This window comes from Mustela nigripes, chromosome 12 (genome assembly GCF_022355385.1).
Source record: "Mustela nigripes isolate SB6536 chromosome 12, MUSNIG.SB6536, whole genome shotgun sequence".
In the NCBI taxonomy this organism is placed as follows: Eukaryota; Metazoa; Chordata; class Mammalia; order Carnivora; family Mustelidae; genus Mustela; species Mustela nigripes.
In genome coordinates, this window is record NC_081568.1 from 100577836 (window position 1) to 100592935 (window position 15100).

At 36.5% G+C, this 15100-nt stretch overlaps 1 protein-coding gene and 1 non-coding gene across 3 annotated transcripts in view; both read right to left on the bottom strand.

Moving 5' to 3' along the window:
* CERT1 (ceramide transporter 1) overlaps positions 1 to 15100 on the bottom strand; it is a 108594-nt gene that overhangs the window by 76318 nt on the left and 17176 nt on the right. The gene's annotated exons all lie outside the window — the stretch shown is intronic.
* On the bottom strand, positions 2998 to 3189 carry LOC132028880 (U2 spliceosomal RNA). Its single transcript, XR_009407576.1, has one exon. It is a non-coding gene; the product is annotated as a U2 spliceosomal RNA (small nuclear RNA).

The window sequence follows — 15100 nt, forward strand, 5'->3', positions numbered from 1 at the left end:
AATACAATTACCTCCCAAAGGCTATCACAATGAGAAATTAAAGCTTCAACATATGAATTTTGGGAGGACACAAACATTCAGTCCAAAATCTCCAGTATGTATCAAAATAACTTTATAGGAAAAAAAGGGATAAATCCACAAAGAAAAATAAAGATTTATGACATTATTTATTTATTTATGATTGTATTTACTTATTTGAGAGAGAGAATGCATACACACAAGTGGGAGGAAGGGCAGAGAGAGGGGGAGAGAGACAAGCAAACTCCCACTGAGCTGGGAACCAACGCTGGGCTCCATCCTAGAACCATGAGATCATAACCTGAGTTGAGGTCAGACGCTTAACCAACAGCTACCCAGGCACCTCTTGATAAGATTTTAAAAGTGGAATGTGGTAACTGAGTTAGCAGGCTGGAGAAAGCTGAAAAGTAAACATCTACAAGAAAAAGAAATTAAGCCAATCTGTATGCAATAATGGAAAAAGAAAAACAAGGGAACTAGAGGCATCAGGTGGCCATAAATGTAAAGGCAACGGTATAGCTGAAAAGAGAATCGATCAAGAGTCATTAAAAGATGCAGTTAAACCTCAGTAATCCCAAGCACTGGTGACTACTCACCTACCACTATACCACTGTGCAATATTAGAGGCCCTACCCTTACCTCTCAGAGAGATGGTATCAGGCAGGTTTAATAAGTAGGGACAATCCTACACCATAGTGGGTGTGGGGAAAGAAAAAAAAACCAAACTGGATATGGAAGTATTCATATAAGGAAGTATTGATATTCATTTCTTTCCCCTACTTGACTCCCAGAAAGCCAGCCCCCACACTTGTTCCTTCTCTCCCCTTCCACCTGGATGAAGAAACTTCTATGAGAAAATAAAGTCGTCCAAGATAAAAGGCTTATAGTAATGGTATTTCAGGACTTTACACCCAGGGCACTTAATCAGTATGATAGCTCTAAACCATGAAGATAAATAAAAATACCTTTCAAATCTGGTAGATAACTATCACCAAAATAAGAGAGTAACCAAGAGCATTAAGAAGCATTTGAGATCCAGGAAAAGCAGCAGCAAAGGGATTCCCAGGAAGACAGAAGCAGAGTTACGGAGAAGATGCAAAAACTCTACATTAGAAAAGTATGACAGTGTGCTTAGAAGAGATTTCTCTGATGGAGGCAAGAGTAGAATGAAAAGACTATCTAAAAGGTTAAACTCAGTGGACAGAATGAATATAAGAAGACTTAGAAATTCAGATTCAGCCAAATTTTTAATGAACTTTTATCATTAATGTACAGTAAACTTTATCCATTTTAATCACTGCCACAATCAAGGTTTTCATTTACATGACTCCTTCTAAAGATTCTTCATCCTCTCTATGTAACATCCCTCCAACATCATCTTCCAGAAACCACAGATCTGCTTTCATTTGCTACTTATTAGTTTGCATTTTCAAATAAATTTATGTATATGAAATCAGTATGTACTATTTTGTGCCTCAGTAGTTTTACTCAGCCTAACTATATATATATATAACTACATATACATATGTATATATGTGTATATATATATTCATTTTGTTGTGTCTTACCAGTAATTCTTTTCATTGATGAGTAGAATTCAATAAAAATAACATATTTTGCTTATTCACCTGTCAGTGAAAATTTTTTCCAAATTTTTATCTTAGAAATATTTGTTGTAAAAATTTGTGTCTTTATATGAATATATATTTTCACTTCTGACCTTGGAGTGGAATGCCTAACTCATAAAGTAGGTATACATTTCAGGAATTGCCAAAAATAGTTGTATAGCAGTCTACTGAAATTCAATTACTCCACATCCTTGTTTAGGCTTACTTTTGGACTCTATTCTGTTCAACCGATCTAAATGTCTATTCTTGGGGCACTTGGCTGGCTCGGTCAGTAGAGCATCCAACTCTTGATCTGCAGGGTTGTAAATTCAAGTCCCACGATGGGTATAGAGATTACATAAAATAAAGCTTTAAAAAAGAATGTCTATTCTTACTCCAAAAATGCTAAGTTATTGCTGCCTAATAGTCTTGAAATCATGAACTGTTATATCCTCAAACTTTACTACCCTTTAAAAAATTGCCTTGGCTAATCTAGGTAGCTTTGCATTTACATATATATTTCCAGACACATTTAGTACCAGGTTATATTAACTCTGTAGGTTTTCTATAGGTTAATATGGGACGGTGTGATCCCTTAATGATATAGACCCTTTCAATCCATGAACATTTCTTCAGTTATTCATGTCTTCTTTACCTCTGCAATCTCATTTAGTTTCTATTGTACAGCTACAATGCACAATGACAGATTCCTAAGTACTGTGTTTTTTATGTTACTGACCATGGAATTTTTTAAAATTTCACAGCTTATAGGATATAATACATCTCATAATTGTATATTAACCTTATATTCCATGATTGTGCAAAATTCACTTAGTAGTTTTACCAGCTGTTTAAATAATCCACCTAAGGAATCTATAAAACATTGATGCCATCTGCAAATAGTTCTCCCTCTGCCTTTCGGATCTTTAGGCCTTTTTATATCTTTTTTTCTTGCCATACTGAAATGACTAGGATGTTCAAAACAAGGTTAATGCTGAAGTGGTAAGGACAGACATCCTTGTCCTGACATTAATCTTAGGAGATAAGCATAGACTATTTCATCATTAAGTATAAGGTTAAAATATGTGTTTTTATAGAGGCCCTCCATTAGACTGATTTTCCTTTCTACTTCTAGCTCCCTACAATTTTTTTTCAATTTAAATAAATGCTCGATTTTGTCAAAAGCTTTTTTTTTTTTTTTTGCTCTGCATCTACTGAAATTTGTTATATATATTTTTGTCTTTAGTTTGTGAAAGTGGCAAATTACAATGACTGATTTAAAAGATTAAATTAACCTTGAATTCCTGAGATATAGTCCATTTGGTCATGACATATTAATCCTTTTTCTTTCTTTTTTTTTTTTTGTCCTGAGGACCTGTGCACCATTCCTGGAGATAGTACAATACAAGGTTGATGCATGAAATGGATATGGAGAAAGCTCCTTTTCCATCTCTCTGTTCCAAAAATCAATTTACTATATTGTACTTGAATATAGAATGTATCAGGTATTAAAACTATAAGAACAGATACTAACATTATCTTAGCCAAAAAGCTGAGAAGTGATACATAAACCTTTTTATAAACTATTGATTTGCTAGTATTTTGTAAAGGAATATGGTATTTATGTCCACCATAGAGCTGTAATTTTCTTCTGATATCTTTTATTAGGTTTAGGATTCAGTTATGCTAGCAACATAATAAGAGTCGGAAAGATTTTGCATGATATTGGGACTATTTCTTTGAATGTATTAACACACCAATGAAGTCATGTGGGCATGCTTTCTTGGTGGAGGAGGCTATTAGCAACTTCAGTTTTTTAGACCTTGGCTTATACAAATATTCTGTACCTTAAAAGTATTAAAAGAGAAAAAATAAACCTATAATTACCAATATATACTAACTTTTTTTGATACTCTTCATTAGTTCCTAAAGATCTCAGTTTGCCTCTCGGGATACTACTCTTCAGCCTGAAAAAGTTCCATTAGTATTTCTTGTAGTACAGGTCTGCCCACAGGTTCTTAGTTGTCATTTATCTAAAAATATCTTTTATTTCACTTCATTTTTTTGAAGAATATCTTCACTGAATACAGAACTTTGGAATGGTAATTTTTTTCTTCATTCCATGACCTGAGAAGTGTACGGAAGTTTCAATCTCCCCATTTGTCCATTTATGTGTCCTTTTCTCTAACTGTGTTCAAGATTTTTTTTTATCTTAAGTTTTCAGCAGTTTGACAATGTGTTAAGTTTCTATTTGTCCTGTTGTTTGTTGAGCTTCTTGAATCTATAAAATTATATTCCTCACCAAATTTTGAAAGTTTACTATAATTTCCTCAAAAAATTTTTTCACATTCTTTTCTTTCCTCTCAAGACTCCTAAAAACTCATTTAATTCTGCTCACTTAAAACAAAAACAAGGGTGCCTGAGTGGCTCAGTGGGTTAAAGCCTCTGCCTTTGGCTCAGGTCGTGATCCCAGGGTCCTGGGATCGAGCCCAGCATCGGGCTCTCTGCTTGGCAGAAAGCCTGCTTCCACTTCTCTCTCTGCCTGCCTCTCTGCCTACTTGTGATCTCTGTCTGCCAAATAAATAAACAAAAATTTAAAAGTAAATAAATAACAAAACAAAACAAAACTGGTTTAAGAATGACTTCTTTGGGGGCACCTGGGTGGCTCAGTGGGTTGAGGCCTCTGCCTTTGGCTCGGGTCGTGATCCCAGGGTCCTGGGATCAAGCCCTGCGTAGGGCTCTCTGCTCAGCAGCAAGCCTGCTTCCCTTCCTCTCTCTCTGCCTGCCTCTCCGCCTCCTTGTGGTCTCCGTCTGCCAAATAAATAATAAATAAAATCTTAAAAAAAAAAAAAAAGAATGACTTCTTTTGATCTATATTCAAGATCCTGATTATTTTCTGTCATCTTTATCTACTATAAATTCCAGAGAATGAAGTTTTATTTCAGGTATCATTCTTTGCAGCTCTCAAATTCCCACTGGTTCTTTTTATATATTTTCTTTTTCTCTGCTGAAATGGCGTACCTTTTCATTCATTACAAGACTATTTTCTTTTACTTCACATAATTATAAAAGCTTCTTTAAAATCATTGTCAGATAATTCTAACATCTTGTTCATCCTGAATTTCGCATTTTATTGTATGTCTTCTCTCCTGAGAATGGGTTGTTATTTCCTGGCTCTTTGTATATTGAGTAATTCTGAGGTGACCCTGAATATTGTGAATGTTAGGCTGTGAACTCTGGATTCTGTTATATTGTTCTGAAAAATACTGTTTTTATTTCAGCAGGCAATTAACATGTTCAGACCCAAACTGCTACTTCTGTCATGTGTTTAACGCGCAGCAGCTAGGACCTCAGTTCAGACTACTTCCACTCTGGCCTGCAACACACACAAACGAGGGGGGGTCAGGTACAAACTTGGGCAGAGTTTTATATTCAGAATCTGGGGTTCCCTTTCTCTAGCTCCTTTTTTCTGGATTATCTCCTCACTATTTGCATTCCTTCTTCTGGTACTTACAGCTTTAAAAAAAAAAAAAAAGGCAGGTGTTCTTTAAAGGAGTTTTCACTCCCCCATATCTCTGCCACAGCATCAGTTATTTCGGATCAAACTTCAGACTACTTTCCATCTGCCTCACTCATAGATGGTTCAGAAGTCAACCAGAGATTTGGGTAGAGTTTTTACATAATTTTGAGTTCCCCTTCTTTGGCTTTTCCTTTGTGGATTCCCTCCTCATTTTCTATCAGCTTATATCAGAACCCTTCTCATGTTCTATCGGTCAGAAAGATGCCTGTTTGGTTTTTCTGTTAAAGTTTTAGCCACCCAGTACCACCACAATGGAAATTTCATCCTTATTCTACTCATTATTAAATATCCTGTCCAGAGATCAAGGAAGTCAAAGATTTAAAATGATTGAAGCCAAACATCTTTTTTAGAAAAATAAACACAAAATATTAAAATTTCTTTTTCAACCAATTCAATTAGTTAATCAAGTAGTTAAATAAACTATCAGATCTGAATAAAATACATCAAACAGCACTCAAATTACAAGAGAAACTGATTCTTGCTTACTGGGGTTTATGTTGAAGGTATCAGCAGCACATATTGCTAAGAAATATAAATAAATGAGATAAAAAATGGAAAGGAGCCAGGGGAGACTAAGTAAGAGAACTCTGAGACTACACAAGTGTCATTTTAAGGACAGAGCCTCTTCCTCTTCTGAACCTTGGAAGCCACACTACTGGACCTGCTGTTACTAGAAACTAGACACTGCAGTTGCCAATATTATCTTGAGAAAAATTCCCTATCTGCTTTTATGATCCTGTTTCACAATCAAGGTAAGGCTGGGGGTGACAAGGGGCACTAGATGTAGGGGAGAGTAGCATAACAGCAGTCGGATTATCTAGGCCTAATTCACATGCCCATAGACTGATTAAATGGAGTTAATGGGCTGGAGGGATGTTGGGGTGAGAGGAGAAAATGAGAACTTGGCTTTTGCAGATTCATTTGGAAGACCTTCTACTCAGACCCATAATAAGGAATTCTTCAAAAGTTCATTTGATAATGAGCATGCCACTTATCACATTGTCTCTCTTAAATCCAAGCTTTTATACTATTTTATGCTATTGTGACTGTGAGTGGGATGCTACAAACTGCATTTTCCTATATTAGCCTCCTCTGTTAGTTCTGTCAATAGGGACAACATGCTAGAAGGGGACTGGAAGTCAGGAGGAAGGTAGAAAAAAAACTTTGTGTTTTTGATCCCTTACTGTTTCCATCAACATCTCTCCAGCAAACGTCCTTCATCCTGGCAGGGGCAATCAGTTCCAGTCCCTAGCCTCTTTCAGAACTCCTTGAACCAGACTCACCTCGCCACCTCTGATGTACAGCATCAACTGTGGAAGGGCCACTTATTAGATAGGTGAAGTAGAGCTCTACAACATTCCCTTCAAACTACTGAGATATTAGTACCAACTATACTAAGTATAATTTTCTTTTTAGATATCTGAGACTCAGTTGCATAGTGCATTTCCTCTAAGCTTCTGAGATAGCTGAATCTTAAGAGAGAGAACCCCTCTCCAACTGTCTGAGCCTCAGCTTTGTGAAGTGCTCACTAATGAGGCAATCCTTTCAACTCAGAGGTTTAAACCTCAATCCCAAAAGGCTCCTGTGATACTGCTACCAGCATCGGTGGGCAACCCATTCTCTTCAGAGATCCAACTCCCAACTCTGAAGGGCTCTCTCCAACTTATAGGTTCTCATAACCCCAACTTTATCCCTTCGTTCCTCCAGCCCTAGAATTTTTGTTTTCTTTTTTTTTTTTTTAAAGATTTTATTTATTTATTTGACAGAGATCACAAGTAGTCAGAGAGGCAGGCAGAGAGAGAGGAAGGGAAGCAGGCTCCCCACTGAGCAGAGAGCCCGAAGCGGGGCTCGATCCCAGGACCCTGGAATCATGACCTGAGCTGAATGCAGACACTTTAACCCACTGAGCCACCCAGGCGCCTCTCCAGCCCTAGGATTTGTAAAAGCTTGTCTCTGCAGTTCCCACAATGTTTTTCTTTTGTTCTTTGAGTTCTGAACACTTTCTGCTAAAATACGTGCAGTGGTTTCTGGTTCCATGAGTGGTCCTCCGGATGATGGAATAAGCAGTCCCAAAACAGCAAATGTTCATTTCATAACAGAGTATTAGATATCCATTCAAAAACAGTATTTCCAAAGGTTGGAAATTTGACATCTTAATATGTGGAAGAAAATAAAGAGGTTACAAAAAAACATGTACAGTGTGATACTAATCATGCCTACTGCCTTAAGAGCACTTTAGTATGTATCTATACAACCACATGCGATCAAAGACTGAACAACAGAAGCCCTGTTTGGCACACCAGTATAATTCAGGCCCTAGGACAGTGACCTGCACTGAAAAAACATTTATTTACTGAATGTGGAGACTGAAATTCAGAAAACTACCGTCCATACAAAAACACGCACACCAGTGTTCGTAACAGCTTTAATGTAATAGACCCCAATGGAGGCAACCCAAATGTTCTTCAACTGGTGAATGGTACACAAACTGTGATACATATACTACTGACCAATAAAAAGGAACACATTATCAATATACTCAATAGCTTAGGGGATCTTAAGGAAATCATGCTGAGGAAAAAAGCCGATCTCAAAAGATAACACTCAATGATTCCATTTACATAAAATTTTCAAAATGAAAAAATTATAGAAATGATAAAAAGATTAGTGGTTGCAGGGGTTAGGGATGAGATAGTAGGCTGGAGGGAAAGAAGAGAGCTAGCAGTGGCTATAAAGGGGTAGAATGAGAGTTCTTTGTGCTGATGAATGAGTTTTGTATTTTATTGTAATGGTGGTTACAAGTTATAAAATTGCATAAAACTACACATACATGCATGCACACGTACACACACACAAATTAATATATATAAAACTGGTAAAATGTGAGTAAGGTCTGTGGGTTGTCCCAAAATCACCTTCCAGGTTTTGAATTGTACTACAGCTATGTAAGATTTTACCATGCACAGAAACTGGATGAAGGATGAACAAAACCACTGCACTCCATTTTTGCAAATTTTTGTGAAAGTACAGTTATTTCAAAATTAAAAGTTTTATTTTAAATAAAAAGATATTCGACAAAATGTTCAAAGTGGACTATATGTGATAATTATCACTTGTGCAGGCTGATGACAGAGGCATTAAAGGAAGCTAACTGGCTATATTCAGAATCTAACATAGATGGTGTGACCTTGGGAAAAGTCCACACAGTCTAGGAAAACAGTGCTATACAAATGTAGAAACCAGATCCTGTCAGCAACCCCAAGACATTGAAGCATGTACCAGTGAACATATCTTGTAATTTACAGGGAGGAATAAATGCTCTGGTAAGCAGACATTTCAATTTTCTGGTAAATGCATTCCTTTAAAGAAATCCACCCAGAAATATCATACGATAATCTGAAAGTTTCAGCATAGAATCAAAATAAGGAGAATTAGTTGGAAGATTTTTAGTGGCAAGTAGCACACCAAACTCAATGCAATGTTTTCTTCCAACCTTCCTTTTAAGTTGTAGAACCCTTGTTCTCCTTCCTACCCTCCAAATCTTAACTATAACATTTACATTACAAACAAAACAAAACAAAACCCTGATAGCTAGGGGTTGGAAGGAAAGAAGTACGGAGACAGCTGTGTCTCTGATGTGATATCCTGAGAAGGACATCACATCATTTTAGTGTATTCTGCCAAGGATGCACAACCTGAATCAAATCAAAAAGAAACATCAAACTACAAATGAAGACATTATAGAAAATGCTTGCCTGTAGTTTTCAAAAATAGCAATGTTACACTAGACAAAGAAAGCTTAAATGACTAATTGTTCTAGATTAAAAGAAACTAAAGAGACATGACAACTAAACACAATACATGCTCTAGATGAAATTTTGTACTGAAGGGGAAAAATATACTATACAGGACACCGTTGGAACATTGGATGAAACTGGAATATAGACTCTAAATTAGAAAAAGGTATTACTATATGAAATTTCCTGAATTTGCCAGCTATATTATGGTTATACCTACTGAGTCTCTTTGCCCTTGGAATTTATATACTTAAGTATTAAGAGTAAAACAAGTATGATATATGGAACTTACTCTCATATGACATGGGAAAATGTAAGGCACGTGTGCATGTGTGTCTAGAGAGAATGATAAAAGAAATGTTAAAATATTGTTGAATCTAGGTGTTCACAGAAGTTCTCACATTACGCTTAAAAACTTTTTGTTAAAAATTATTCCAAAATAAAAAGTTAAAAATGATTTATAAAAAGACAAGAGCAAGAGTCCCCTGAAAGCCAGCTGCTTAATCTCTCTTTATATCCCACTGTTAAAGGGAGAAAATGCAATCAAACAGGTGACAAAATCACTAATATCAAAATAAAAGATTAAGCACACAGGAGAAGAAAAGGAATTCTGAAGAAAGAGTCAATGACTCGAGGATCAAAAATAAAGTTACACAGACACATACCATGTGACATAAGAACATTCATGGGCGCACAAATATACACAATTTATAATTTCAACCAGGCCTCTTCCTCCAACCTCCAAACTTTTACCTAATTGCCTCTTCTCTATCTTCTCCTGAATGATTAAGAGGAATCTCAACACATCCAAATGTGGTCATCTGATTTGCTTCACCAAACTTCTCTTGTAGGTTTTGACATTTCTGTAAATGGTTAACTACCAACTGCTTAGACCTGAAATCATCTGACCCTTCATTTTTCTCACATCATATGAGGCATCCATCAGCAAATCCGCAAACCTTGTCAGCTACACATTCCAAATGAATCTAGAATCTAATCATTTCTCATAATCTCCACCAACACCACTCCGATACAAACTACTGCTCTCTCTCCTCTGGATTATTAGCACTGCCACCAAGGGGCTACCTAATTTGGCTCCCTGCTTCTATCCTTACCTCCTACAATCTAATCTTAACAAAGCAGTCAAAAGTGATTCTGTTACTAGGATTAAATCACTCCACTGGTCAAGCTTCCAATAATTTCCCTTATCACTCAGCATAAAACTTCAAAGTCCTTAAAATGATCCACAAGGGTCTGTTCAACCAGGAGCACCACCTCTGTGCCTACTTTTCCTACTACTTTCCCCTTGTTCTATAAACCATACAAGCCTCCAGCCAGATAGGCTCCCTTAGAGTTATTTCAACTAGTCCCGGAGGAACTTAACAACTGCTGCTCTTTCTTACCAGGTCACCTCTTACCATGTTAATTTTCCTTTTTTCTTTCCTCCTTTCTTTTTTTTTTTTTTTTAAGATTTTATTTATTTATTTGACAGAGATAGAGAGCACAAGCAGGTGGAGCTGTAGGCAGAGGGAGAGAGAGAAGCAGGCTCCCCGCTGAGCAGGGAGTCTGATGCGGGGCTTGATCCCAGGACCCTAGAACCATGACCCAAGCCGAAGGCAGACACTTAATCAAATGAGCCACCCAGGCGCACCCTCTTTGAGATTTCTACCACACACCTCATTTCACCCATTATAAAACACCCCACTATGCACACAAATTTTACATCTCTGAATAAGGATGTGTCTTACAAATGGTATAAACTAGAACAAGCAATGTGATATATAAATAAAGTTGGTGCTCAGATTCATTAAAATACAGTAATACTTTCCTAGAGAAACCTTCCCAGACTCACCCAACAATAAAGTACACTGAAATAACAAGAGCCACTTAATAAAAATGTTACCTACTTTAAGAGAGCAGAACCTAAGAAAAGATTCCCAGACAAGGTTAGTTTGCATAATCTCACTGTCCCCAATTGCGTAACATTTTTCTCAAGAACTTGTTTTCCTTTTCTGTTTATAAACCTAACATGCAAATATTAAGGGAAATATATAGGAAGGCAAATTATAAATATTCAGTATTCTGTTTCAATTTTTTTCATTTAACATATTAACTTGATGTACCCTCTTGGGTATTTTGTCTCTTATTTTTACCTCAATTTTGGGAATTACTGAATAAACAAAGCCCTGCTTTTAATATTTACCCTGAGGTAAAGGCTGGAACATGATGCAGGCAGCTCTGAATTTCTTTATTTTCAAAATGCTTTGATATCTAAACCTGTGCTGTCCAATGTAGTAGTCATTTGTCATGTGTGGCTAGTTTGAACTAAGATGACCGATAAGTGTAGAATACACACTGGATTTTGAAGACTTCGTAGAAAACAAAGAATGTAAAATATCTTTTTTTTTTTTTTTAAGGATTTTATTTATTTATTTGACAGACAGAGATCACAAATAGGCCGAGAGGCAGGCAGAGAGACAGGGGGAAGCAGGCTCCCTGCCGAGCAGAGAGCCCAATGCGGGACTCGATCCCAGGACCCTGAGACCATGACCTGAGCAGAAGGCAAAGGCTTAACCCACTGAGCCACCCAGGGGCCTCTGTAAAATACCTTAATAGTAATTTCTTTTTTCTTTTTTTAAAGTAGGCTCCATGCCCAGCACAGAGCCCAAGGTAAGGCTTGAACTTACAACCCTGAAATCAAGATCTGAGCTGAGACCAAGAGTCAGACACCTGAGTGAGCTATCCAGGTGCCCCAGTAATAATTTCTTACAACTGTGTATTAGGATGACAATATTTTGGATATATTAAGTTAAATAAAATATAATAAATAATCTCATTTTTCTTTTTGATGTGGCTACTGGAAAATTTTCAATTACATATGTGACTTATATTTGTGACTCACATATTTCTATTGGACAACCATGATTTAAATCTTTCATTCATTCATTTATTTATCCATGTAACCAGCCAACCAATGAAATATTTATGAGCACCTATGATTTACTAAGCATGATCTGAGGCACTGAGGATACAATGCTAAGAATGAACAGGTCCTTAACTTTGTGGAGCTCCCATCAACCAAATCAGCACACAAGAAATGTAAACTTCAAGTGTAACAAGCCATAAACAAGAAAGGTGCAGCATGTTATGAAAGCCTATAATAAACGAAGGAATCTAATCAGATATGCCAGGGAAGTTTCCAAGGAAGTAGTTAGTATCTGAACCAAGAGAAGGATGAAATGGAATGAACAACGGAAGAAAGAAAGAACATTCTGAACAGCAAGAAAAGCACATATAAAGATGTGTGGCAGGAAAGAGCAAGCCTAGATAAGACCCTGAAAGTAGAGCATGACTGGAGATGACACCATGAGAGGAGGGAGTCTGGCAAGAAATGAAGTTTAAGAAGGTGGCAGATCATGCAAAACCTTATAACCCAAGAGAGCCTGAAGCAGAGAAAGGATAATATAATGCATTTTCCTTTTTTCACTGGGCCTGAAATACTTCACACTTCACTTCAGAAATTTAGATATTAATTCTTTCATCTTAAATTACTTGAAGACATCAATAAATAGACTCAAGACAAAATTCTAATGCCACAAAAATGTTCTGTGCAGCCCTGGGTAATGCAAGGGTTCAAGCATTCTTGGGCAAATCTGATGCAATTTTCAGAATCCTCTGAACAATGTTTTCAAAAGTATATAGCAAAATACATATGATTCTAAAAGAAACCAAATACATAAAATTTAAAATTTTAAAAATTTAAGATATACTAATATATATGTGTGTTAGTTTATACCAACAAATTAGTATCTAGTAGCAATTAGTGTTATTTTGAGATATCTACAATGTGCCAATAATGTTATGGGACAGTACCTGTAATTTCTGTCGGTAAAAAGGTCACAGATACTGACAGAATTACTATAATTTTTCTCTTCATTAATAAAATGTGAAATGTCAGTTAAAAGTTAGTGAAAATACAGTTATAATATTCTCCCGTGATCTCTTGTGGAATTTTTATAATGGAATTTTAGTGGTAATGGTTTGCCATTACAAAAATGTCAACTACCTGTCCCAAAAATCATAAAAAGCAAACTTCTGCCTCTAAGCACATTTTCTATTATAATAAAACTATTATTTCAGACTAAAAGAAAGAACTTTTAGTAAACAAATTAATATAAATAAATATCTTCTATATGCTATACTTGACCTAAATATATTTTGGCCCAAAAAACTTTATTAAACTTCGATTATCTGGTTCAGTGATCCTGAGTAATTTCTGGTGACTTCTGAAAATCAAACCCACATCAGAAATACAAAGATTTTGCTATGTTGGGGCACCTGGGTAGTGCAGTCAGTTAAATGTCCTACTCTTGGTTTCAGCTCAGGTTGTGATCTCAGGGTTGTGGGATCCAGCTCTGTGCCAGGCTCTGTGCTCAGCGTTTACTTTGCTTGATTCTTTCCCTCACTCTCCCTCCCTTTCTCTATAAGATAAATAAAACTTAAAAAAAAAAAAAAAAAAAAGGTTTGCGATAGTTCAACTGACAGGCTTTTATGAAGGCACTGTGCTAGGCACTCAGAATCACAACCCAATAAGGGACTTTCATTCAAATTATGTGATGGCAGAGCCATGAATATGCATTTGTGTAATGTAACATTATTGAAATATTACAAAAATTTGCTAAAACTTAAATAATTATAATTACTTCATGATCAAGGCATATTTTAATGTCCTTAATTTAGCTTTTAAAACTGATTATTTCCAAGTCTTCTAAATAGCAAAAACAATTTAATGACCTGAAAATATTTATGTCTTTCAAAAAAGTTTCGCTTTTACATAAACCTTGCAAATGTAACAGTAAGCCTTCTAGATGCACACTGAAATCTGGGAACCACTAGGGGTAAAGGAAATACTTTAAACAAGAAATAGAAGTAGGTAATAACCATTCCTCTTGAAATAAAAATCAAAGGCACAAAACCAAGAGAAAAGCACATACATGAAAATGTTAATATTGAGTTAGGTTATTAAGAGATTATTAGGATGACTAAAGGAGGTAACATGTAAAATACCTAGCACAAGGCTTATTTAGCACCTAACAGTAGCTTAGTCCATGTTTCTTTTTTAAGAACCTTATAGTTAAGACAAAAAGATGCGGAATGGTTTGTTGAAAAGTTGTGGCTTGGTTTAGACCCAGAGAAAAGACAGGGTTTTGATAGTGGAGGAGGGAAAAGACATTCTAGATAGTGGAAAATTCAATGAACATTGTTAGCAGAGAATGTCAAGGTGCCAATTAGACGAGCAGTAAGGTTGATATAGCAGATGTTCATCTGTTCAACTCCGCTTCTGAAGACAATCACTTGACTTAACAGTTTACCAAAATCTGAACCTTTAATATCCACCGTCCATTTAGACTGCTAGCACCAACAGCACAACTAATTCCTCTGCCTTTACGCGTAAGGACTCCATTCATTTAAATGTGAGATCAAATATCAAAGTTCAGAGAATAAGCAGTTAAGAGAATGAGAAATCCATTCCTGAGCATAGCTATTTTTCTTGCTTCAGCATGCATCAGAATCACCTGAAGACAGAATGCTGAAGCTCATAGTGGTAGTTTTTGATTCATTAGGTCTGAAACTGGGCCAGAGAATTTGCATTTGTCAAGTTCACAGCTGATTTTAATGCTAATGACCTGGAGATCACACTTTGAGAACAATGTTCTCTCCCATATCTCCCTCTTTCTCGTTTAATACTTCCTTTTTTTTTTTTTTAAAGATTTTATTTATTTGACAGAGAGAGATTACAAGTAGGCAGAGAGGCAGGCAGAGAGAGAGGAGGAAGCAGGCTCCCTGCTGAGCAGAGAGCCCGATGTGGGACTCGATCCCAGGACCCCGAGATCATGACCTGAGCCGAAGGCAGCGGCTTAACCCACTGAGCCACTCAGGCGCCCCTAAAGATTTATGTATTTTAGAAAAAGAGATTGCAGTGGGGTGGGATGGGGTGGGGGGGAGAGCAACCCAAGCAGATCCTGTGCTGAGTGCAAAGCTCCACTTGGGGCTCAATCCAAGGACCCTGAGATTACTACCTGAGCAAAAACCAATAG